Below are 26,528 nucleotides of genomic sequence, written 5' to 3' on the forward strand. Positions count from 1 at the left end.
GAATTGATCCGAAAAGCCTTGAGCCTGCTTTTGTTCGGTTGACCTCATACCAGCATCAATGATCCTGTCCGTAATGCGGTTTGGGAGGCGAATGGGGGAAAATCGTACACCCGTTGAAAGTTTTACTTTTTTATAATGGACTAGCGTAATCTAACTAAGGGCATGGTGGGAGGTAACTCCTCTCAAGACGTAAAGATTGAGCGTGTAAAAGTTTGTTGCACAAAGTGGCTTGTAATGCACTGCCTGTATTACGTAAAACCGATTGAGTAAAGTTCAACCTCTTTCCAAGCGTTGTAAAAATATTTAAAACTAAAAGTCATTCTATGAAAATAGTAATAGTAATACGGTCAGGTTCTCTACAATACGCTTTCCTCCCAACGTAATTTTTCAGCTATTTTTGTGGAATGTGATTAGATATAAAATAAGCTTATTACCTACTAAATTGTATTTTGTAAATCAATGTAAAAACTAAATTAAGTACTATACCATTTAATTCTACAAAAGTTTGTACTCTTTGACAGATACACGTATTTCGGCCTCAACTATAAGGCCGTGTTCAGCGTCATGTACTAGACTCGACTTTTTGAAAGGTAAATAGGCAAATTTATTATTAAGGACTGTTCATTAACCCGTATAGGCCTGAGTGAAAGCAAAAATACTGAAACCTTCACCGTTCAGAGAATTCTTAACGGATTCAAATGATTTTTTTGTCAGTACACTGGCCCACATATTTTGTTTCTAGAAGTGGCCAGAGGAACTCGGAAATATTGATGTGGCCGGTGTTATTCCGGTGGGTCACTGGGTCAAGTCGGGTAAAAAATGGCTGTTTTTTGGGACATGCCAAGTTACCTTTATTTATTTGCAATGACAATCATTTTAATTTGCATAAATCATTTAGATCTGTCATTCAACATTATGAATGAAGAGTTTTGCACCGTTTAAAATACACCGGATGTGACCATTCGGACGTAATGCCTGGAAGAACCGACTATAGATTTGTTGGATAGTAATTCGTTTCATTTCTCGAAAAGTAGAAATCAAACATAATTGTGCACTAAAATGCATTCCCATAAGCTTGGCGCAGATGTTCAGATACAAATTGGCCACTTTATCGTAAGTTTGAGGCGTCCCGGAACCCGAAAATGGTAATTTGTAGGATTAAGCAAGTGCAATACTCATACTTATCCAACTCAAACGTTTCTCAAAAGGTTTACACTGATGCAATTTTCTTAAAATTCCGTCATGTAGTGGCCACATTATAACCGATTCCGGTAAAAATCTGTGACTTGAAATTTGCTTACCTCCAGGGGCACAAACGCACCCGACCTGACCCAGTGATCCGCGGGAATAACTCCTACCACAGCAATATTTCCGCGTTCTTCTGTCCACTTCTAGAAACAAGATATGTGCGCCAGTATACTGACAAAAAATCATTTGAATCCATTAGGAATTCGCTGAGCGGTGAGGGTTTTAGAATTTTTGCTTTCATTCAGGCTTATACGGGTTAAAGAAAGTGGACACCTGATTGTTAACATTTTGGTGTGACAATTCCAAGGAAAAAATTCAAATTTTGTTTCAGTGTGTACTCAAGTGTTTATTTTGACAGCAGAAGAAAGTTGACATCGAACAGTTGTAAATTCCAAGCGATAGGTCGGTTTAACATGGCGACACGCAGATTTATTCTGCACAAATGGTGTTCAGAAAAGCTGTCGTTCCGAGGTTTGGCTTAAATCGCGAAGTGTCCAAATTCCAATTTTTCAACACTGTTTCGAAAACAGATGCTTATGACGACGTGCAATACATCCGAACAGAAAAATTTGGGAAAAAAGTTTTTTTATGGCAAGCAATTTGCTCATGCGGTATGAAAAGTACTACATTTTTCACAACGGGTTCATTCAACGGCGAAAATTACAGAACTGAATGCATTTAAAAACGTCTTCTGCCCATCTACCGAAAGTATAACAAGCCTCCATTGTTTTGGCCAGGCCTGGCATCGACTCACTATGCTTCAGCTACTTTAGAGATGATCAAGAAGGAAAAAGTCGAATTTGTTAAAACATGGCAGATTCTACCGAATTGCCCATAACTATGCCCCATTTTGAAATATTGGGCAATAATCAAACAACATCTTAAGAAGGATGGAAGATAAGCAAGTTCCATGGAATTTTTCAAGAAAATGTGGTAAGCAACACAAAGAAAAGTTACGAAGAAAGTTGTGTAGAATTCGATGGGAGGCATCAAGAGAAAAGTCAGAGCATTATCCAGGAATGCTCAATAAATGTTCAAACTTATGTGAATTTGGTCGAGATTACTTTGATTTCCATGTATTTCAAGAGAACTCATGAATTTGTTCGAAAATAAACAGTTTGCTTTAAAAAATACGTGTCCACTTTATTTAATGAACAGTCCTTATTATTATTTATCTTTTATAGAGAGGGTTTTCGCCCTTACAGTTAATTTATCTCAAAACTCCAATGATAAAATATTTTCATGAATATTTATTTGAGCTTCAAATTCTGATGATTGCTGGAAGTTGACTGATGATTTGTTGAGCCTTACAAACATTGAAATAACAGAATTGCAAGTAATTGTGGATGCTACGTAAAAAGACACAATCCACAACAGCTCATCGGTATACGCTTTGTGGTCAATATTAGCAACACTTCTCGCCGAGTCTTGACAGACATATTCATCGCTCTGCCAAAACCTAGCGCAATAGAGAGCAAAGAAGCAAATCTTCCGTTTAAAAATACACCCGTTTTGAGTGAACATTAGGGTGGTTCAAATAACAAAAAATGTTTGAAAATCCAATCCTCATATCTTCTTTACAATCCCTGTGATAAAAAAAACTACTCTGTGAAATTCTGTGAAGGAAAGTGGCAAACATGTCTGCTGAACCGCAGCAAAAATAAAACAAAATGCTCGCGAGTGACAGAGTGCTGATTTACTCGCATCTGTCATGCTCGCGAGTAAATGAAGCTAACGTGATTCGTGAACGTGCTCGGGGCAGTTCAGAATCAATTGCGCTTTTGGAGAAACGCAATTTCCCTTTGAGATTTCTGATCTCCAAGGGTTTTTGACTACAAGCTGGTAGTTTACTGTCTATTTTATGCGAATTTACTCACACTAAGCCCGTTCGTGAGTCTGTCATGTTTGTTTAGCGTTGGTTCACGTTCGTAATGTGCTTCGTGATGCGTACATTTACACCAACGCTATAGAGAAATTTTGAAAAATGTTTCAAAAACCTTCATATTGTAATATAAATACAAATTTAACATCTCAAAGTGAAAACTCATAATAAACAAAGTTGTTTTGACAACAATTCAATCCGACGCATCAATTTGATTGCTCTTATTTAGTTCCATGTGTGATGACGGCCCAGTGACCTTCTGCAAAAACCTCAAACAAAGCTCCTAAATTAGCTCAAAATGAATTTGTTTCTTCTGCAACTTTTTCATTAAGGCTAGAGAAACAAGTTTCGATCATTTATACTAGCATCAACATGGTGTTTTATTATATTCGTTTCTTTTATATAAACCTTCAATATTTTTGGTTCACCTCTACCAAAATGGATGAAAATATAATAACGATGCCAGAAAAGATATGATAGATAGAATTATCAAACTTTTTTTTAAAATTTGAACCACCCTAGTTAACATCCACCGCCGGCTGGTTGCGGTATTCGATCGGAACCGCGTATGTACTCACTCCCACTTTAGACGCGCTTGCCTATTTTTACGATACGGTACGTGAATGGTACCACCAGAGGTACCTACATGAATTCTGATTGAGAAATATCAACGAACCGAACAGAAACCCATCGTCTTGTGGTTCGCGTTTGTTGATTGGAAAATAAGAGTGTGCCTCCCACTCACATACCTATCTACTGCTCGCCAAGCGCCAGGATTTTGGCTGTAAATTGAAGTGACATTAAACTTCCAACAAATTTGTTCCAGCTGATGGCGTAAACGTGCAATAAACTGGTTGACACCGCCATCCCCGACGAAGCTCATCTGGCTGGCGCCAGTTTTTATACGCGAGTCAGACCAAGAATTCGTGTACTTCCTGCAACGCCTTAAATCTTTTCAATTTGCTTGTTATTCTTCTTCTTTCTGGCGTTACGTCCCAACTGGGACAAAGCCTGCTTCTCAGATTAGTGTTCTTATGAGCACTTCCACAGTTATTAACTGAGAGCTTTCTTTGCCGATTGACCATTTTTGCATGTGTATATCGTGTGGCAGGTACGAAGATACTCTATGCCCTGGGAATCGAGAAAATTTCCTTTACGAAAAGATCCTCGACCAGCGGGATTCGAACCCACGACCCTCAGCATGGTCATGCTGAATAGCTGCGCGTTTACCGCTACGGCTATCTGGGCCCCTGCTTGTTATTATTATTTCAAATTTAGCTGAGACTACCGTTGGAAATTCTAGAAAAAAAAAGTAACTTGGAGTTGGAACTCGCCATTCATATAGATAATCTTTATTGGCGAAATTTTACACGAGTTCCGGAAATTTATCTAAAAGAAAATTCAAATCCATTACAATATTCTCTAAGGATTCTAACATGAATCAACCCAGAAAATTATCCAGAACTCGTCTAGAAGCTGCTCTGAGGATATTTCCAAGCATTGATCTAGGTAGGGATGGGACAAGTACTTTTTATTCACGCAAGAATTACTTATTATAGGGATTCCTGCAGATATTTTTTGTGTTTATTATGCATTACCTTGGCAGTTTATCTCCTAGTTCTTTCTGGAATTATTGCAGTATTCTTCTATTTTTTTATAAATTTCTGCTTAAATTATCTTGAATGACTCCAGGTATTACTCCAAAGAATTCTTGAAACGTTTCCTGAACGTATACTTAGCGATTCCACCAGATAATTTCACATAAGAATTAAGACTCCTTGAGGAGTTTAAATAAAAACTTGAAGATAATTTAGCATTTTTTTCTATTCTCTGATGTGCTCTTTTCAAGTTCCTCTGGGAAACAACTTCTGGTGAAAACCCAAGAAAAGCTCTAAGAATATATTAGCAATTATTTCAGAAAATTCTCATCCATCCAGTGATCGTTTCAGGTGTTACTGTTGGGATTCATTCGAAGATAACCTGAAAATAAGAAGATTGATTCAGAAAATGTGTAAAAGACGTTAAGCGTAAAAAGTGTTTCTGCATCTGAAACAATCTCTGGGAATTCCTTTGATTTTGAAAATTTGAGCTACCTACTGAAAAAAAAATACAATTTTTTTCTGGCTTTATCTAAAATATATTCTTGTAGGGTTCTTTGAGGTAGAGTAAAGTGGGGCAAAATTTGATCATATTGAAATGCTTCCAGGTCATTTGGCCGTATGCCATTTGGTCTTAAAAATTAACTATATCATGAGTTCTCAATGCTGAAGTACTGTTCTGAACAATAGCAGCGCATGTCGATTTTCATACAACATGCTTAACTTTGGCATGCTCTAATTGTGTTCCTTTTCTAACAATCGACCTAAAATTTTCTCCACAGAAGCACAAATATATTCGAACCACAAAATTTAAAACTTTCTGTGCCCTTGCTGGAAAGTGACGTTCTAGGAGAAATTGTTCGAAATAATCGCAGTTTGTAGAAATAAATTTCCGCTCAGCATTGAGTTCTTAAATTTTATATCACTTACTATTCGAGCAACCTCCACCTAGTGAACAAACGTACACCCAAACCAAAAATGTCTAAAATATTTGAACAAAACATATTTTGAAATGGAAAGCTACTATTGTCGCAAAAAATCGCATAGTATCTCACTTTTCCGCAAAGGTTTAGAAAATAAAATGAAAATTTGCAATAACAAAGTTGAACCTATTTAAAGTTTTGTGCAAAAAATTTCACCTCGATTGCTTGGAAAAGAATAAAACATTCCATGCCGAATTCGAGCATTTCTCATGAAAATCGACATGGGCTGCTATTATTCAGAACAACAATATAGATTGCATAAGATAGCTTAATTTTTTTAAAGCAAAGGCATTTAATCATTAATCTACAAATAACCATCTCTTCTGTATAGTTAAAAATATATCAGTTTGGAAAATGCATAAATTGAAAGAATACTCTTTTTATGAAGAAATTAAAAAAAATAGTTGATAGATTTTGTTGAGATATTTACTGGAGGTGTCATTACTAGAATTCTTCGACGAACACTTGGTGAAGTCCTTGATAATATTTCTGGAGATTTTATTTAACCCAAAACCGATTGCATACGTGTACTGAGTACACGCACATTAAAAAAGCTCGCTTTACATTCACAGCTCAAGCGAGGTTGTGCTAGCGATGGCTGAACGTGCGACCGCTCTTGAGTTACGTAGTTTAGAGAATATCTTGACTAAAACTTCTGGCAAAACTCATAAAATAAAGTCTTGTGTCTGAAATAGCGTTGGGCAAAATTGACCAGAACATCGATGTTACTGAATCGATTCAAATTCCATGCATCGAATCGATTCACCGATAAAATCGAATCATTTGTATCGATGTTTTTGAATCGATTCGAATGTCAAGCTCATGCAAAAATTTAGAAAAACAAGCTTTCAAAATAAGACCAAATGAAATTGCATATAATTGTTAAATTCCTACGATTGAATGACGAGTGAAATTAAAAATTATATATTAAACACTTCGAGACTGATTCAAAACTATGTCAACTCCTTGAAAAATTCTAAGCAATTACATCATTTTGAATCGAAACAAATAATCGAATAAAGAAAATCGATTCACTCGATTTTGAGTGCTCCAAACATCGATTCAAAAAATCGATTTATCGGAACAAAAAAATCGATTTTTGGAACATCGATTCAAAATCGCCCATCGCTAGTCTGAAAGCGTCGCATGAATATTAAAAGGGACGAAATTCTAAAGAAATCCCAAGATGAATGCTTTCTAAATATTTTTCTAAAGGAAATTTTGCTTTATTCTTAGATAAAACGTTGCGAAAACTTCTCTTGGAGACTTCTTTGATAGAATGTGTGAAATCCCAATACGTATATTCTAATATTCTTGTACAAATAGAAATCCAGATGATTTCGTACCCTTGAACGACCAGAGCAAAATCTCCAAATAATGGAACCACTGCCAATAGATTTTTCAGGCAATTTCCAATCGAAAATAGTCTTTATCATTAACTGGATCAATTACCATGCCGAGAAATGGAAAGAAGTTATGTTTTTGAACTCCATTTTGCTGGTTGTGAAAGAAAAAAATCTGGTGTTTCTCGTGGTGGTGGGCCATTTCGCATAAAGTCGTTTCGCATAAGGACGTTTGGCATAATAGACGATTCACATCAAGCATACAAGAACATGTAGCATTTTAAAATGGCACGTTACACTTCAAGCACCAAAACCGCTTTTTACTTGATTAAGAGTTGCTGGATCCGTCTAATTTTTGAGATATAACTGTTAAAAATGCAAAATTTGACTGTTTCAACCAACTTGCATGCAAATTTGCCAGCTTGTTTGGCAATTTATTTGCTTAATTTGTCATAGAGTTCAAACTTCATGGGTATAACAATACTTTTTAACAAAGTTCATAATACTTTTGATGTTCAAAAGTTATGTTTGGTGGTTTAGAAAAATATTACATTTTACCATACAAAAGAAACGAAGAATTTTGTATGAAGACTGCCAACATGTTAAAAAAATCGATTTAATATAAATTTTATCGTTCAGTTACAGCTACATGTTTTTTGGAATGAAAGTTTAAGTCATATTTCACATGCTTGGTGGATTAGATCACAAAAAAGTTTGATAAATCATACTTTAAATTACATGTAAACATCAATAAAACCAGTGTTTTATACAAACTGTAGCTAAAAAAATTGACGTGCTGGAACATTTCTGAAAACGGCACTAGATTCAGTGACTCATAATCTAATCTACTCAAGACACGCAAAAATACCATTTTTGTTACGCTATGTAATTCTTATGCTAAACGTTTTTATAGGAAATATTACACTCCCGTTTAACGCCAACTCTTGAAACATGCTTTATGTGCTGTAATATCATGTCACCAACTAGATATTAAAAAATTGTCATGAGTCACATAAAACGTAGTCTAAGGATGTTGATATCTCACAGCTAGAGCTGTCAAAAAAAATTTCAATTCGAAAATATCGAGAATATTCCGAAGGAATTTCATATCGCTCCAATAACTGTGATAATTGTTGAAAGACAGTAATTTAACATCTTTTACTTTCAGATTTTGAATTACCAATTGGTTTTAAAACTCCTTTGTGTCCCATCCGGGCACCGCCCATACACGCTTCAATGAATCTATTTTAATGAAGATACATTTGTCACTACGATCGTGAGCGTGTCTGCGGCTATCCTCACGCTTTGTAACAGCTTCCTTTTGCGATGCTGAGGAATTTATTGAGACGTTTAATTTCACGCGACTTTTCAACGGTGATGAGTTTTGAAAATTTGTCAGCTATCCGAAAAGAAAATGTTTTGTGTAATGTTGTGTGGTTTGTCATTTTCGAATTCGTTATTCTAGGGTTCGAAACAAAGACCTTTATGTCCCGAAATCTATCGCACCTGAGGTGGTACTGCGATCTGTCAAACTTGGACACCGAGTGTTATATCAAGAGACAAAATGTAGTACTAGAAGTCGCACCCGACTACTTTGTCTTTATTTCGTTTTTGTTACAAGTGCCTGTGAAAAGGAATTTACACTAGTTGGATCATCGAGGTGATGTTTTTCTCGGCTCATGTCGTTAGCTATAATGGCTAGTATGTCGCTACATCTCGCCGGATCGGGTCTTTCTCATCTGGCGCCAGCTGTTTGGGCGACGTTTGGGTTATAACAGCTGACTGGTGGGTTGCAAATATTTAATATTTCAACACCTCGCGTTATAGTTTCCAACGTTGTTGTAAAGATCTCCCCCAGCTGAGTCAGATATCGATTCTTCAACATTCGTTCTAAAACTCGTTTAAAGAAAAATGTCTCGTTTAACGCATTCATTATTGCATCTGTAGCCTTGCCCTTGATTTCCATTATGCATGGGCTCAGAATTGTTACTTATGATGAAATAACGTTTTTCTCTTTCCATTGAAACCCTCGCTAGCCCCATCATGCTGCTTCGAATCCGAGGCACATTGTTTCAATGTCACCGGAAAACAGGGAGGAAAAGTTGGCAGGCACCAACGCTAAACACTTCATGGGAATCACTCGCCATAATGGTGCTTTTAACGCTACAACGCGTCAAAGACAAGGCAAGTGGTCGGCGGTAAATGGTAGTGACAATGATGATGCCTCGCCCTCTCTCTGTTGCTATGTGTGTATCGAAATTGAATAAAACAAGATTGATGGATTTTCTCGGCAGTAGAAGTTGATTTCAACATAACAACCCAGTTGCTATATGGCTTTGGTGCAATAGAATGGACATTTTCCCAACTACCTTGCTGTTTTGTCAGGTGTCGGGAAGGGCTCTTGGTGTTGTTTGCGGAAACCGAACATGTGGAGTATCTATAGATGGAAGACTGAACTGATGTGGTTCTTCGAAGAATGGGTACTTTAAGGGTTAAGCTTATCCATTGGGATTATCTCCGATAAACATGATGCAACCTAGGTTTCAACTTAATTTGTTTCCAAAGCACTTCATTTTATTGGTTAACTTTCCATTCAGTTTTTATTCCCTTAGAGATAGGTATATACAGCAGTTTCCATGCTCAATTGCTCATTTACAAGCCAAAATAAATACTGCAAGAATAACTGGTTGGCGTAGAATTAAAAACTAGGGCGAACCAAATTTAAAAAGTGTTTGAATGTTCAATCTCCCTTATCATTATTTCAACTTAAATTGGATTTGAATGAAGAAATCCTAGTTGGGTGATTCTTTTCTCGGTGATTATCTAAACTCCACCGTTAATTCACGAACGTCTTTACACAATATACGGATACAAAAATGGCAACTTCAAAGTGCATAAAAGTGAGATAAATAAAATATTCTACCGTTAAGGTGATTATAAAACGAAGCCAAACTTTGAATTTTCAAGTGCACAAGGCTGAAGAATCTGACAACAGTTCGCGTTGAAAATCAATCAAATTGCTTGCTTGCTGGTGGTGCCCAATGGGATAAATTTTCAACGTGGAGCGCAGTTTGGTTCTCAAGTCTTGTTCTCTTGAAAATTTGAGGTTTGACTTCGTTCTATAATCGCCTTAAAATAAGATATTTCACAGAACGCAAATATGTCACCATGAATGAAACCATGATCCAATTACAGTATACGTTACTAAATGCAAGCTAAACACAAACATAACTCTTTTCGAGGAAATTCGTTCATGATTTTCTGCCGATGCCACACGCACAAAACATTGATGGCATATACAGTTGTGTTCAGAATAATAGTAGTGAAAGCCGATTTTCATACAAAATGCTCAACTTTGGCATGCTGTAACTTTGTTTCCATACGAGCAATCGGCATGAAATTTTGGTAGTGAACTACAAATATGCTCAATTTCATTATCAAAAAATTTGAAAATTTTCACACTACCGGCTAAAAAGTTAAGCACCAGGTGAAATCGCTCAAAATAATAGTAGTTTTAATAATTTAAATATCTGCTGTATTTTGAGTTTTTGAATTTTTCTTTACACATCGTGTCAACCATTTCCACCCAAGCTTTAAATGTATAGACAATACAATTTTTTACTAAATTGTTGCTGAACAAAAATTTACAAAAGAAAAACTACTATTATTTTGAGCGATTTCACCTGGTGCTTAACTTTTTAGCCGGTAGTGTGAAAATTTTCAAATTTTTTGATAATGAAATTGAGCATATTTGTAGTTCACTACCAAAATTTCATGCCGATTGCTCGTATGAAAACAAAGTTACAGCATGCCAAAGTTGAGCATTTTGTATGAAAATCGGCTTTCACTACTATTATTCTGAACACAACTGTAGATAATGGAAGCGCATGGTCGTTCAACATATCTAGCGAGCCTTAGCTTCTACGAATATATAATTTACGGTCTCATCCTTCGATATTATCAGATTTTTAGCCGTGTAGATTTCAGATGTGTAGATTCTGCAACCGATGTGAATGAAATTTTTGCAGCACCCTAGACATAATTTAAATTTGAACATGTATGTTCGAGCTATTTTTTAAAATAACGAGTTCGGAAGTTATTTCAATTTGACTAAACTTTAGCCACTAAAGTTAAATTTTTAACAATTAGAAATTTCAATTTTTTCTCAAAATATGGAACTTTTTCATGAAAATTGTCTTTAGCAAGCTCGTAAGTTGCGAATATTTTGTCAAACACTGTACTTACACGGACTTTGCTGCTGCTCTAAATATCCACTAAGATAGTTGACGGTACCGCTCGTGGTAGATGTCTCTCCTCCAACGAGGTTACCGACCTTCTGTGAATTGTTACGAGCTCGTGCAAGGCTCAAGTTTTTTAGGTTCGTATGATCGGCGAAATACACGTGTGCGGGTATCTCTCGACTGGCGACCATGAATGTGGCCAGCTATAGGCCCGATTTGGGGAGAATTTTTTTCGTAGAAGTTGGATTGCGGCTACAGTATAGAATTTAATTTTGGCTTTAAATGAGACGAGACCTATGGTGAAATGCGGCATTCCTCTCGCTGCATGCAGGGAATTGAAGGTATGCAAGCGAAGAATTCAACACGGGATGTAGGTAGAGTGTGGGCACGCATAGCTGTTAGTGTGCGTGGTGGAAAATGCATTCCAAAGGTGGGAGTAAGGGATAAGGAAAGCGGTGCGAAAAACGAATTAAAATTGGAATACTGTTTCTGGCATGCGGGAACTAGGCTGCAGGGAACACTGTGTACGTTTTTCGATATAAATGGTTGGAAATTGATCATGTACGGAATTGTATAACTCAAACGTTTTGTTATGTTGCGTTTTTGTAATATAAAATAAAAAATATTGCTTCTTTTTTATTTTTTTGCTCCAATCCCATCTCCAACGCCATTACCCCGAAGGCCACAACCCCGAATGAGCCATTATCCCGAATAGCATGAGATACAGTGCAGTACCTGGTTTTGCTGGCAAAAATGTTGATCATTCTGTTGAAAAAGATTGACCATTCTTGTGTGCGTCTCTAAGGTAAACTTAATGGTGCGTAAAATTCGTCGGTGAAATTTTCATCATATATTTTCCCTTCTTTCATATGTCAGTTATTCTTTCAAAATATCCTGTTGGCAACCATCTTCATCTCCTTTTTTTATGGGGCAGTGCCTGTTTCTCATCTCAGTGAGCATGTATCCAATTCAAGTGTTTATTCACAAATTTCATAACGCCAAAAATGGCCTTTATCGACACCTACCCACCCTCATTACCACCTGTGTTGATAGACTCACTCACACTCAAATCTCAATCAATACGCTCTCCCGTGAGAGCAAACTCATTGGAGATCTACTTCGCAAATCTCACGCTTGAGATTTTAATACAAAATCACTCAACCAACTCAAACCGTAAAAAATGATTCAGTCGCAAAACCCGCCAAAAACTCGTGAAACCTGAATGTTCTTTTTTACGTTAGAAAGGATTACTATAATTTTACCAGACTAACAAAAAATTATTGCTGTGTGTGAGTAAACTGTGGAAATACGAAACAATGAGTCAAAAAGGTGAGCCTACTTACCCATGATTTTTTGACTGCTGAGTTGCGTGATTGACAACTCACGCATGAAAAATCTCAGACGTGAGTTATGAGAAATTGAGTTTTTCACAACACTGATTACCATTGACCGTAGAATCATGGTTTTGTAATCAAACAAATGATTTGACAGCCAAACAATTTTTTAGGCTGTTTAGCTCTTTACGTATGATAAAAATATGATAAAAAAGCTGTCGAACCACAATAGTGTCCTCTTCAAAATGATAGATTATTGTCTTAGCAAATAGATACTTAAAAAGAAAACAAGGATATATTCCAAGCAATTACTTTACCAAATATTTTTTTTGATAAATACGTTAAGTAGGTGATGTGGCTGGCATAGGGAATTTGAGAAAAACTCTCAAAAATTGTGCAGGTCTAATGTGTAACTTTGAAAGTATTTGTATTAAACTACTAAAGCTTAAACTGGAGGTAATAAGTTATGTATTTATCTATCTTATTCATAAATTAATATGGAATGGTGTTTGTTTGACACGAGATGGTCCAAGAACAAGTGAACGAATTAGAACCAATCATGCTTGGTTTTATTTGTCAAAGGTGGCTGTGTGTACAAATAGTTTAAGAAACACATCGGAAGGAAAACCGAGTGAAAACTGTCTTTTGTATCGTAACGGTCGTATTTTGGACCCCTTTGGCAGTGATTTTGAATTTTCGTCCCATACCATCTATATAAATAAAAATGGACAGGTGTTTGTATGTCACGAAATGGCATGAGAACAGGTCAACGGATTAACGCAAGTTTTTCACTGTTGCCCTCCACAAAGCATGCGACGTGTTCGTACGAGGAAATAGTTCAGGAAATTCTCCGGAATAATGGGGAAAACGGGAGAAGAGTAAGGTATCATTTCTTGACGTTTTCCAACAGCCTACTTGATGGTAAGACGAAGTTTGCCGGGACCACTAGTTTAAGATAAAAATACCACATGGTAATATATAGTCCAAAATATGAAGCAAATAATGGAATTGTGAAGCACTGGATATCCCAATAAATTTTGGACCATAAAAGAATAAATTTTGGACCTTTGGCGTTTACATTCGATTGGAGACAAAGATTAAGATGCTATTTGTTTAATATGCTTGTGCATAGTCCGATCCTGAGAGAGACTCGCGAAGAGGAAAAATATCAACGTCATATGCAGCCCAGATTCCCCACTCAGAAACGTCAAATGCAGCCCACCGTTTTTATGGCTGAAAAAGTGAAAAGTATTGTGTTTAAAGCAAACTGTTATTAAAAACCTCAGTCGGCGGAGCAGTTTTTTCCAAAGTTGCTGATAAATCTAAGCAGAAGATTAATTATTTCTAATGTCTGCTACGTTTGCTGGCATGAAATTTCACTCAAACGGCTGTTTATGATTCGATGTGATGCAAACTCAATCATTTTTTGCTGAAAGGTTCATGTGAGGATTTGAACAGCATGGGCATAATTGGTATAAACACAAAGTGGAATAAGAAAAAAAAACTCAGCTATCACAGAAAAAGAAGACCGTCTTCGCGAGTCTCGTCTCAGGTCCGATCCTAAGACAAGACGTGTCAGGTAAAAGTGCAAAAACGAAACCAATTAGGGTCGATGTACCAATAGCCGCATAGCTAAGAACAAATATTCGTATAAAATCGAAAAATAACGGCAGTGTCATTATTTTTAACACTATTTCTAATTTCTGTTCCTATTGTAGCACTAGCATCACGGCGTTGACAAAATACTAATCAAAACCGTATTTTTACAAAACTTTTATATTTTTCCTATAGAGTATGTATCAAAAGATTTCGTTTGATGTAAAAAAGTTCTTAATGTATCAATTATTTTGTATAATAAAAAATAGTTTCTCTCAGTTGCGCTACTATAGGAACAATAGGTTTACTATAGGCGCAAGGGAGCTCAAATTTTAAGCAAAACTAATTATTTCGATCATTTTTTGAACAAAACCAAGCTATCTATCAATAGTATTTAGAAAAATAGCTCTTAACCTTCATGTCAAAAAATATTTTGAAAAGATTTATAGCAAAACGGTCGTAAAAAGCCACTAGTGGGACTGTCCACTAAGGGAACACCGACCCTACCTGTCAAAAAAAGACCACTTCTCATTGGTTGTTTTGGCAAAGGCCTACTTTCACATCGTTGAGTTAAATTGCAACAGGGCACTTTGTTGTTAGCCAGGCCGTGTTGCTAATTTATAAATTAGAGTTTTCACCAAAAGTTTGAACATTTTTCATGAGATCATTTTGTTTCAAATCTTTTAAAATTCGATGTCAAGTTTACCGCATGTGTTCCTACAATGCTAAAATAACTACAACATACTTAATAGAGAGCAAAATAATGGTATTTGTTTTCGATTTCTTCTAAAAACATCCCCGGTTTTGAAAAAAAAAAAGATTTTTATATGTTAGCTTATCCTCTATTACATTGAATGAAAGAAGCGTGCAAAAAACTATAATATTATGAGCCTTTATATTTTAATTTGTTCAGAGGATTCGATTGAAAAGATACTGGTAGCACTGGCTTTTGCATCGTCAAAGTTATTGACTGAAAAACAACGGTGCAGTTTTAGTTGAGCTGTCACGTCCTGTCCTAGGTCCGATCAATCGACTAACAATGAAAAACTGAAGGAATTTAATGCTTTTAGCTCAGAAATTTGAAGTTTTTGTTTACATTCGAAAAATTTCTGACGACTTCAATTTCAGTGTGTAATGGTTGCTTGGATGAACCGATTGAATTTAAATAATTTCAGTCATAATAAAGACAAACGCAAACGGTTGTTGCAAGTGTACAACAGTCCTATCCATCCCAATGCAAACTGAGTTGATCTTTTGATTTAAACTGGGAAATTTGTCAGAAAATGATCTAGAGGGTTCAAATATATGAAGTTTCAAAATATATTGGTTACCCTATGCGATTCTATCGAACATTATAAAACAGCCTACGTTTGCCGAGCTAACTAGTCTGTATATCTATCTATCTAAAAAAATGGAATGATGTTTGTATGACACGAGTTGGCTTGAGAACGGGCTATAGGATTTTGAAAATTATCTAATAGTTGTGTTCCTGAAATGCTCCGACGTGTTTTGTTCGAATAAAACTAACAATATTCACTGGAACAGTACCTACAAAAGACGAAAGTGAACGGAACTGTTATTTTGTATGGGAATGGGATGTTCAATGGTGTTTTCCAACAGCCTAGGGGGATTAGGGGCATAATGAACACCCGGGGCGAAATGGACACCTCCTCAATCTCTGAGAATATGCATACTTCATCAAAAGTGCATACACTGCATGAAATTTATATTGCATTTGAAATATTTGACGGTAAAAAAGTTTATGTTTTGCTTCCATTTTCCTTTGAAATTTGACTTTAAGTTTTTCTCCGCTTTAAGTTGGCTTATAAGCAAGGCGGTGGGGGAATCTATTATTTGCAAAATAACGAACCCAGAAAGGTTCTTTTTAGCTCTTATGATAGAGTGAGAGCCCTTTTACACATCGAAACGACTGACAGACATCAAATATTTTGGCATTATTAAATTTCATGCAAGAGTTCATTTTGCGCCGATATTTTTTTACTAGCCTTGTTTTGGACCTAATTTTCTATCTCACTTTTCTGGCATATGATATGATTTTTATTACCATGAATAAATTGTAGCACATTGTACTAACATAAAACTTGAAAACTAGCTGGGAGTAATTTGAAAAAAATGTCATTGTATGGTCCTAAAACAAGCATTTGCTTGATGTGTCCTTTATGATCCGAATTCCCCCACTTGAGACAAAGTATGCCGGGATCACTAGTTTTAAATAACATTGGTTTGGATTTGGTCGGTATTCAGGCAGACCGGATCTATAGACGATATTTTGGCATAGTAAATAAAAGTCAACAACTTCTTCAATTCTGGTTTTCCTATGGTATTTTAAAATAGATGTTTTATATTATACACAAGTTTTAATATTATTTGAAATAATACGGATATGTTATTTCGAATGGTTGAAGTATGTTTTCCTTAAAGCACTCAAAACACTAGATCTGGTCTAACTAAACCTCGACCATTCAATAGTTTATAACTCCCAAGAATGGTTTCATTGTTTATTTTATTTAATTTTTCTACCACAATTTTGCTTTTAAAACCCTTTGATGTTAAGATGTTGCAAAACTATGTAAATTCAATGTAGAGAGAATGTGTCATTAACCAAACTGATCAACTTAACTTGCACCTGTTTATACTGGTATTCAACCAATTAAGCCAGGTCCGTATATATCCAATAGTTAGCTTGTACACACTTAAGCAATTTGAGATTGCTGTAGCTATATAGGAAAATTCCTGTTTGGTAAACGACGCCTCAAATAGTAGCATCATTTCCTTGTCCAAAAAAATGCGCATATTCCACGTACTGAGTCAACAATTTCACCCTGCCCAAAGGTAAACCTACGCTATAAACAAGCCTATAGGCAGCTGATCGTTTAGCGTTGAAAAATGTTCTGTTTATATTCCATCCGCTTTGCTCAAACTAGATTTTACACTTCCATCCAGGCGCAATATGTTTATCTTACTAGGACTGGCGGAAAGGTGGGTTGTCATGTCTTTGAGGAAATTCTTCTCGAATGACTTGTAAGCTCGATCGGTCAGGTTTTTATGAATGAACATTTGCGTCTCAGCTTATGGGCACGGTATGAATCAGCGAGCTAGCTTTGTAAAGTTTTTCCACCCCATTCATGGATGTTTGTAAGCCATGGTGGCTGAACAACAAAAGATGAATGATAGGTACTGCTCAAGTTCGATGATGGATGTCCGGACGAGCTGTGGCTGGTGACGATTGCGTCTCATGTGGTGTGTGGAAAATCGGTGCAAAAACGGACGTACTTCAAGTTTTCTACAGGCCACGAGCGACAAAATGTGTGCTTACATAAACAGAACATAAGGTAAATCTGTTGTTCTAGTGAAGAATTTCTCTGTGTCAATGACCAGCTGAAGAAGTTTTGCTACTTTTGGCCATTTCTTAAATTATATGATTCTAAATTGTTTGAATTTTTAGTTCCTGTACCTAACACATCTCTAAACATTTCAATAGGGTGCAGAGCTACTTGGGGACTTTTTTAATTCACTTTGGAATGTTTTTTTTTTTATCGGCAGAATTGTTTGAAACTTGGCAATAAGAAGCGCTTTCGAATAACGCATATTATGGCCAAATGTGAGCTTTGAAGCTTTCAAAAACCCCACTGCCGAAGTGAATCAAAAGCGCCAAGATTAGGATCCGGCTCCCTATTAGTTCTATATTCTCTTCTCAATTCTTGATCGACTCTTGATAGTAACTTAAGACTAAGCGTTCTTTCTTTTATTTTGTTCACATTAACGATTAACCCTGACCCCACGCTTGGTATGTGAGAATCGTCATTTAATTTTCAAAACATATTCTACTGCCATTTGTGAAATACAGTTTTCTTCGAAATTGTGCGTCGTTTTTCGAGATATTTCGCCAAATTTAGTGTTCTGACATTAAAGTTATACTCATATGGATGAATGTTACAGCAGGCATCTATTCAACTATTTCAGTTATTATTACGATAAAATATATTTGAGGATATAACAAAATGGTAATTTGTCAAATAAAGCTCTTAGTTAATAACTCTGGAAGTGCTCAAAAGAAGAATAAGCTGAGAAGCAGACTCTGTCCACGTGACAACGTGAGAAAACTAGCAGAGCAGTGTATAAATTTGTCTAGTTGCAAGAAAACTGTGTTATAGTGAAAAGGGATAATTCTTGATTTCAAAGCTGCGCTCAGTTGGAGAGATTACTGTCAAGTGGCTTCATTCAATACAGTGGTTCTCAATTGATGTCTTAAGAACCACTGTATTGAATGAAGTCACTTATCTCACTTTGAAGTCTAATTCATGTTTGTAACCACATTTAGGTATGATCGTCCGTGGGATATTTATTTTCCTGAGATTCTCGAGAGATCCTATTTGGATCTCTCTATGAACAATTTTTATTTCATAAATGATCTTCAGTGACAATTCTAATTTTGTTTCCACCTTGTCATATCCAAGTCGTGATCCAAAGTTTATTAAACACTGCACGACCATAGGCACCGTGTCACAGCTTTGCCGAAGCGGACGGACGTTTCAAGTCGCTCGGTAAAACCGATAAATAGTCAGTGATAATTATCTTCCGTCACACAGTGCTTTACTGGCCGAGACAATTTGGCTCGATGCTTCGGGAACGAGGTCACTGTGGACATTGTCACTCGTTTTTGCACGGTCAAAATTGTGTGTGCTGCTCAATGATAAATTCTCGAATCCTTTGTGTCAGTGGCACCCATGCCTCCGAAATGTGTTTTTCCTCAATGAATATATTTTCGGTTGTCGCCGTAGTTTGCGCAATGCTCTTTCCCTGGAAACGCGGAAATAATTAATGCCGATGGTACTCGTAAATTTTAGTCCAATTATTGCATTGTTTGGTGAAATTGCGCGTCGATATTCTGGATTCCAGAGGACAAAAATGACTACAAATGAGTCGACCAAATGCGTCGCAGCTGGAAACCAAAACATGTCATAAATACAGCCGTGTCATGAGATGATAAGAAATAAATACCCTTTCAGTTATTCCTCGAATGGTGCAATTGCATTCTTCTTCTAGTTCATACTGAAACGCTGCATTCGGAATAACTTCTATTCTATGATTCAGGCAGAGATACACCACAGCAAACCAGAGATCACATAAGGATGTTAATTTGAAATTGTATAAATGTGTAGTTTACGTTGAAAACGTTCTGACAAAACACAACTTTGTCAATACACCCCAAACGTCTTATCTCAAATTCTCATATGTATATTCAGCGAATGTATTCGATACTACTACGTATTTACAATTCTGCAAACTTACTGGAAAGGTCTCCTATAGTAGTCTCCTGTGGTAATTTCACGGTATTAAGCGAGCTACATAGACAGAAGGTGAAACTTTGAGACAGAGTTAACGATTGTAAAAATGCTCTCAGAACATTAAACTGAGAAGCAGGCTGTAACCCAAAAGGTAGAAGTAGAATCTTTCTGCAGAACAAGAAGGTAACCAACAGTTGAGCTTTAATGCTGAAATGTTACGTATTTTTTTCGTGAGGTTTTCGTCAATCGACTGAACTTAGGTAAATAACCTTAAATGTTATAAATGTAAAAAAGTGAAACCATATAGGTATTTGGCGTTAAATTTAACCGTTGATTCGTTCATTGCACCACCATAAATGAAAAAATGACTGAGCAACGAGAAGCCAAATGACAAACGAGCCAACTTCAAAGGAAAATCCATCTTTTCCACTCTCTTTTCGGTTCGAGATGGATCACTTGACCAACTTTTATTCGATTCACAATAGCCGGTGACGATTTTCCTCAAATAATGGCCTTGTTACCGTGCAACGATGGAAATGTAACGATGACGTTTTTTGAAAGGCTTCAAAAGACGTTGCTTTCCAATCTGCCTACATACGGTGGTGGTCGGGGATATCGTAGGTACTTCTGAGAAGATTGAGCAAAATCTTGGAATTTCATCGCCCCGAGGTAGATGGGGTGGACAACTGTTGCATGTTTTACTGAGGAAACAAAAGAGCCGGCTTCTCTAATTCTTACGTGGGTGCTTTATCCTTAGAACTGGAGAGTGTTGTTTCAATTCTGATTTGTTATACAAATAAATTTTGGGTTGATTTTGTGATTGAAGTTTTGCTGTGCTGTTGAATTGTGAAAGGAAACATTTATTGTTATTCATGACATTACATTCCCACTGGGAGAGTGTTTAATTCTTAGCTTAGGCTCTATAAATATTTCTACAATGTTCTTGTTAACCAAAGTTTTCTTTGCCAGATTTGACATTTTGAATTTTATATGTACAGTACTTGACAAAATGAACTACGCATTAGACGTTGTTTATTCAAAATGGTAAAGTTTAGAGGCTTGAGTGTTAACTTTTAGGTCACCGATCGACGTAGATTTATTTTTGATTTTAGCCCATTAGCCTGAACGTCATGTCCCCAAATGTCATGTAATCATGTCAAGATAATTATAAATTCTGGGAAACAGCATTCGGGTTGATGGAACTTGGGGTAATGGTACATTCGGAGTAATAGTATTCGGGGTAATCCAGCTATAAACGAGCGGTAATGGCTGCCACAAGTAGGCTCGCTTTCTGATAGGGATTGGTCGATTTGACGTTTGCCTTGGGTCCGCTCATACAAAACGACCCAAGCCAAACGTCAAATCGAAAGATCCTTACCAGAAAGCGAACCTGTTTGCGGCAGCCATTAGCGCTTTTAAAAAGCTGGATGGGGTAGAATCGTAAATTTCCTTCATTACTCCTTCATAATTGAAAAAAAATCTGATTTGGTGATAGTTTAATTACCTACACCTTGTTCTGAAGTCTACTCAAACTGGAAAAGTGAAATTTTCTTAAAAAAATGGATGAAAATGTTAAGAGAAAAAGGTCAAACTGCCCATGTTTTAGACGTCTTTTAAAAAATTTGAATTTTTGAGCACTTGTTCATGTTCACGAATAAGTTGCCCATATGAACGTTATGAAGTATCTAACTACAAAAACGAAACGGTTAACTAACAACAGTGAACATAATAGTATTGAGAATGAAGATATTCGTTCATTTAATTTTATCTAATTTTATGCTTGGTGTGTTCTATAATTCGATCATTCTATAAGCCGATAGTCTCTTGAACATCTTGTTATGTTGTTGCTGTTGTTTGAGAGGGACTTAACGTGTTATGTAACGTTGATTGCATGGGCGAAGCCAGAAAGGGGCAGGGGGAGCTTCATTGCCCCTCCCCAGGCTGACGAAAGAAAATCAAAATCTACTAGTTTGCTACGAAAGGTTTTGAAAATTGCGTTATGACAAACTTATTGGACAATTCTTGGAGTTCAACATAAAACAGGATTCTGCCAAAAGCCTTTCCAGAAAATTTGGCGTTCCCTCACTTCTTCCTGGCTGATAGGAAATTTTTAATCAAAAAAAAAAAATCTTCTCAGACAACCAAAATGTACGTACAACGAAATCACATGGAGGCTTTTTATGTGCAAAAATTCACTTATAAGATGTCGAAAAAGGCCTTATTTTTCAAAAGTTCTCAAAACCAAAAATTCGTGTGCTCTTTTCAATTTAATCTATATAAAAACAGAAACTTCTAAATTTGAGCTCTAAATATTAAACATTTAGAGGTGGCGCAAGCGACTTGAAGGTGAAATTTCAAGTTATAAAAAATGACCTTCAGTGAAATGAACATATCTTTGTTATTTAGCAGAAACCCTTCAACATTCAATTTATGAAAACTTTACTCCAAATTTTTGCTCATTTAACAAAGAAAATTATCTTTGTTTGACCATAACTTCATGGGCTTTAGGACATTTCGTCGAATGACATTTGGTGGAATGGACATTTGGTCGGATTGCTTTGGAACATTTATTTTGGTCGAATGACGTTTTGTTGAACGGAAATTTTGTTGAAAGCTTATTTTCAAATAATTTATTGAAAGATCATTTGGTACAATTGATCATTGCTTTCTAAGTTTTGCGAAGTTGGTAAGATAACGTACTATTTGCAATAATGTGAATCATTGACTGTTGGTGAATAAAAAAAGGGTACATTTTATGTAGGTGAATTATTAAATTTCATACATCTTTTGATTTGTAATTTGAAGTTATGCCAAAATATAGGATTTTTGATTATTCATATGATCTAGTTTTTTTTGTACATTGACTGAAATATTTAGTTCTAGTGAATTTATTATTATTTGAAAATATCATCATTCTTTGACTGCTCAACAAGTTTTTATTTGATTACTCAACGATATGCACATAATATGTTTATTATTTATTATTTATTATTCTTTTTGAATATCATCGTTCTTCGTAATGTACTGCTGATTTTCACCTGATGAAAGAATTCAGAAAGAGTGCATGGGGTTTTTCTTTGAATTCCGGATCTTGCAGCTTACGAACGAGAGTAACTCTTTTGAATGCGGAAATCAGAATTCGAACGGCAGGAAAAATGTTTTAAAGACAACCTTTATGGCGAAGTGATTGTTAGGTGTCGGTAACCCTACTTATGTCCAATTGGATTGTTGTGACTTGCAGTTTAATAACATTTCTCAAGCAAATATATGGCTTTGTTGGCAGTGTTGATGACCTCGGATAAAAACAGAGTTTGCAGAAGAAGCAATAAATTATTAAAAATGAAAAATTGTACTAATTCTATGTGTCGGGTAAGTGAAGACGACTTGACTGAGGAGACAAAAGGATCAGCTTATCTCGAACCACAGAACATGCCTGAACGAAAAAATAACATGAAACATTAGAAGAATCAATAACAAAACTTTGCGAAACTCATAGAGATTGTTGGTAAAATGGCTGATACTGTTTCGATTATTTAACCACTCTAGTATTAGCGACAAAATGCTACTCCATACCATACTATTTAGATTCGACCACTATCCTTTCCATGTAATGTCGGTTCGACCAAATATCATATACTAAATGTTGCCACTAAATCTCTTCGACCAAATGTCCATTCGACGAAATGTCCGTTCAACCAAATGTACTTTCGAACCGTTTTCAAACTAATTTTGGGGTTTCATGGAGGCATTTCGGTAGAACGGTTCAAAAAACCACATGAGGAATAATGTTATGAACTGTTTTCCAACTTCTTCTAATGTCTTCTTTAGGTTTTACTCTAATTGTTTTATAAATACCTCTAAGAACACCAAAATATCAACTACATAATTCAAAGGATATGCCTCAACATCTTCTTCTTCTTTCTGGCGTTACGTCCCAACTGGGACAAAGCCTGCTTCTCAGATTAGTGTTCTTATGAGCACTTCCACAGTTATTAACTGAGAGCTTTCTTTGCCGATTGACCATTTTTGCATGTGTATATCGTGAGGCAGGTACGAAGATACTCTTATGCCCTGGAACTCAAGAAAATTTCCTTTACGAAAAGATCCTCGACCAGCGGGATTCGAACCTATGACCCTCAGCATGGTCATGCTGAATAACTGCGCGTTTACCACTACGGCTATCTGGGCCCCAACATATTGCATTTTAAATCCTACAAGTTTCTGTAATGATCCTGAAGAAATCCTTGGAGAAATTTTCAAAAGAATTTTAGGAGAATTTATAGAAGGAATCCTTAAGAAACATATAGATGGATTTTCGAAGCATTTGTGGTAAAATGTACAAAGAAATCTCTGGATAAAATTCTAGAAGGATTTTTTCAAATTATACTTAAAAAGATTTCAAAAAGGATATTCTGTACGAAACATATTTAAGACGATTCCTAAGAGAAATTATTAAAAGAACACTTGATAAAAACAGGAAAATTATGGCCGAGTCCCAGAAAATTTACTTGAATCTTACTGATGAAACATCTTGAAGATATCTCAAGAAAATAGTTACATAACAAATGAAAAATTAACTTAGTTTGCGCCTGTTTATAAAAACGCATAGTGAATGAAAGAATCGCTTGTCGAATGTATCTGTTTAGAAAAAACACACAATAAACGTGCATTCAGTCTCCAAAGCAATCAATTTGATAGAATACATTGAGAAGTTTCTTGAAGAAATCATAGAATAATGCAAATTACCAGGTGAGAAGCTCATAACAAATCCTAGCAGAATCTTTATAGGAATCTGTCCACATTTTCCAGGGGATTTTCAGCCGGATTTATTGAAAGAATACTAGTATGCTTGGAGAAATTCGGAGGATATTCCTGAAAGGAATGTTGGTACCATTTATCATAGTTTTTTTTTTGGTAGAAACTGTAACTCCCGTTTCAGGAATTGACCAGGCTGAAATTGTCGGTCAATGGAATCTCTGCCAATCGGAGCGTCAGACTTTTTCTAATCTGGAGCTTTGCTAATAGAGAAGGAAAAGAGAGAAAGGGGATGTTTTTCATAGTTCTACGTTTCATGCAAACATAGTGAAGAGGTTTTATACAATGGTCGTATTGCGTGAAACTCGTGAATAAGCTTTTTGGAGATCGTCCATCGCCCTTTGATGGGAATCCTGGCAACGCCTATGGTTGATTGTATACATATTTAGAGTAGTTGCACTCCATCGTAGTTGTAAAATTTGGTTTTGTGAGTTTTTAAACCCAAACTTCCCCATATTAAAATATTTTGTATGAAAATCAAAAATAGTTTGTATGACGTGTAAGAAATCTCAAACCCTCCCTCCCCTTATAATCTCTTACGTAATTAATGGACGGATCCATTTGACAAATTTAAGGAAAAAATTAAATCTAAAACCAGTGGATTCAAAGTTTCAATATTTTACTGTTTTTTTCATTTCATGGTTTTGAAAGCGATAGTGTGGCTTATGTACAATCTATGTCTTGGCCGTTTTTGTTTTACTATTAAGGTGAAGATGAATCGAAGCCAACCCTCAAATTTTCAAGAGCACAAATCTGCAGAACCGTACACCTGTTTGAGCTGAAACCCTAATTTGGTCACCACCAGCGTGTGACCAATCGATTAAGTTTTCAGATTAAACGGATGTTTGGTTCTCCAAATCCGTGCTCCTGAAAATTAGTGGTTTGGCTTCGATTTATCTTCACCTTAAAGATCATGTGGTAGTATAACCCATTGTATTATATTTGTATTTCGTTCATATAGTGAATTCGATTACATTACAAATTAATTTCTTTCCCAGTGATTGACAAAATAATTAATCATTTTCCTCGATTGAGAAAGTTCGCACCGTCATGACATATAGCTACATAGTAGGTAAAACCAAGATTTCTTCGCAAAAAAAGAAGATTCCATGGGTACAACTGGCATTATCAGCACTTCTCGACGACGCGAGTGTTGGGTGTTTAGAAGATTGGTCGTGGGAGGATAAATTCAGCCGCCCACTCGGCAAATAATTTCACACGAATGCCGTCGTATAGTAACTCTCGTATATGCGCGTGGGGCGCTTGATATTCGACATGAGCCACCGAATGAGGGCGTAGAAATGGAAGTAGGTAAATTGTTCTGTGATAAGCAGCTACACATACACCTACCTTGGCTTGTGAAATGTCCTGTTCCGGGAACTGCTAAAATCCAATCAAGTGAATGGTTTGAAATCCGAATCTTGTGGGACAATTCAATCACTGCTTTCCGCTGTACTGTTGGTACTTGCAAATGTAGTTTTTCTTTAGCGGGAAATGTTCGACCAAACTCAACATTTAATGCACTGTCCCTGCTAACTCAATGAATTTCACAAACTTCTTGTATTTTTTCACCTTCACTTTGAGCTTTTCTATGATTTTCTTTTTTTCTTTTAGACTATACCAATATCACTGTACGTTTTTCAATATTTCAGTCAATAGACGTTGAGTCCATTACGGTAGGCACTTAAAAGCGGAAGTTGAGCTGGTTCACCAAACAACCACTACACAAATTCCCGCAGTGAATGGCAGTGGATATTACCACTTCCTTTGACTATCTCTATCCCAACGAAAACAACTTGTTGCACTGCCACTAGCTGCTATTCACCACACATAAACAATCTCAGACAAATGCAGACATCAATCCTAGATACTGATGGTGATGATGATGATGCTACTGCTAGCTGATATTAACTCCACAATTGTGCACGTTTCGCGAAACACACCGGGAAAGCTACTTCAACAGACTGAAACCAGATCGAGTGGTGTCGGGTCATATATATTTCTAGGTGCGAACGGCTTCATCAGCTGAGCACCGGGACACACGATGCCATAAAAATGTGAGCGGAAAATTTTATAGCTGGTGGAAAGCGCATGCGTTGTCCGAGAGCTGGTGTCGTCCGTTCTTTCTCCCGGTTGTGAATGGGAAAGAATTTCATACGAAACGGACATGAACCAAAAC

The 26,528-nt window shown here is 36.3% G+C and overlaps 1 protein-coding gene across 1 annotated transcript in view; it reads right to left on the reverse strand.

Annotated features, from left to right (window-relative positions):
* LOC5572785 (ras-related and estrogen-regulated growth inhibitor-like protein) overlaps window positions 1–26,319 on the reverse strand; it is a 60,598-nt gene extending 34,279 nt beyond the window's left edge. Inside the window, exon 1 of the mRNA XM_021846979.1 lies at window positions 25,700–26,319. The gene's annotated coding sequence lies outside the window, so the exon portion shown is untranslated. The remainder of the gene's footprint in view (window positions 1–25,699) is intronic.
* Between the last annotated feature and the right edge of the window lie 209 nt (window positions 26,320–26,528).

Source organism: Aedes aegypti, chromosome 2, assembly GCF_002204515.2.
Source record: "Aedes aegypti strain LVP_AGWG chromosome 2, AaegL5.0 Primary Assembly, whole genome shotgun sequence".
In the NCBI taxonomy this organism is placed as follows: Eukaryota; Metazoa; Arthropoda; class Insecta; order Diptera; family Culicidae; genus Aedes; species Aedes aegypti.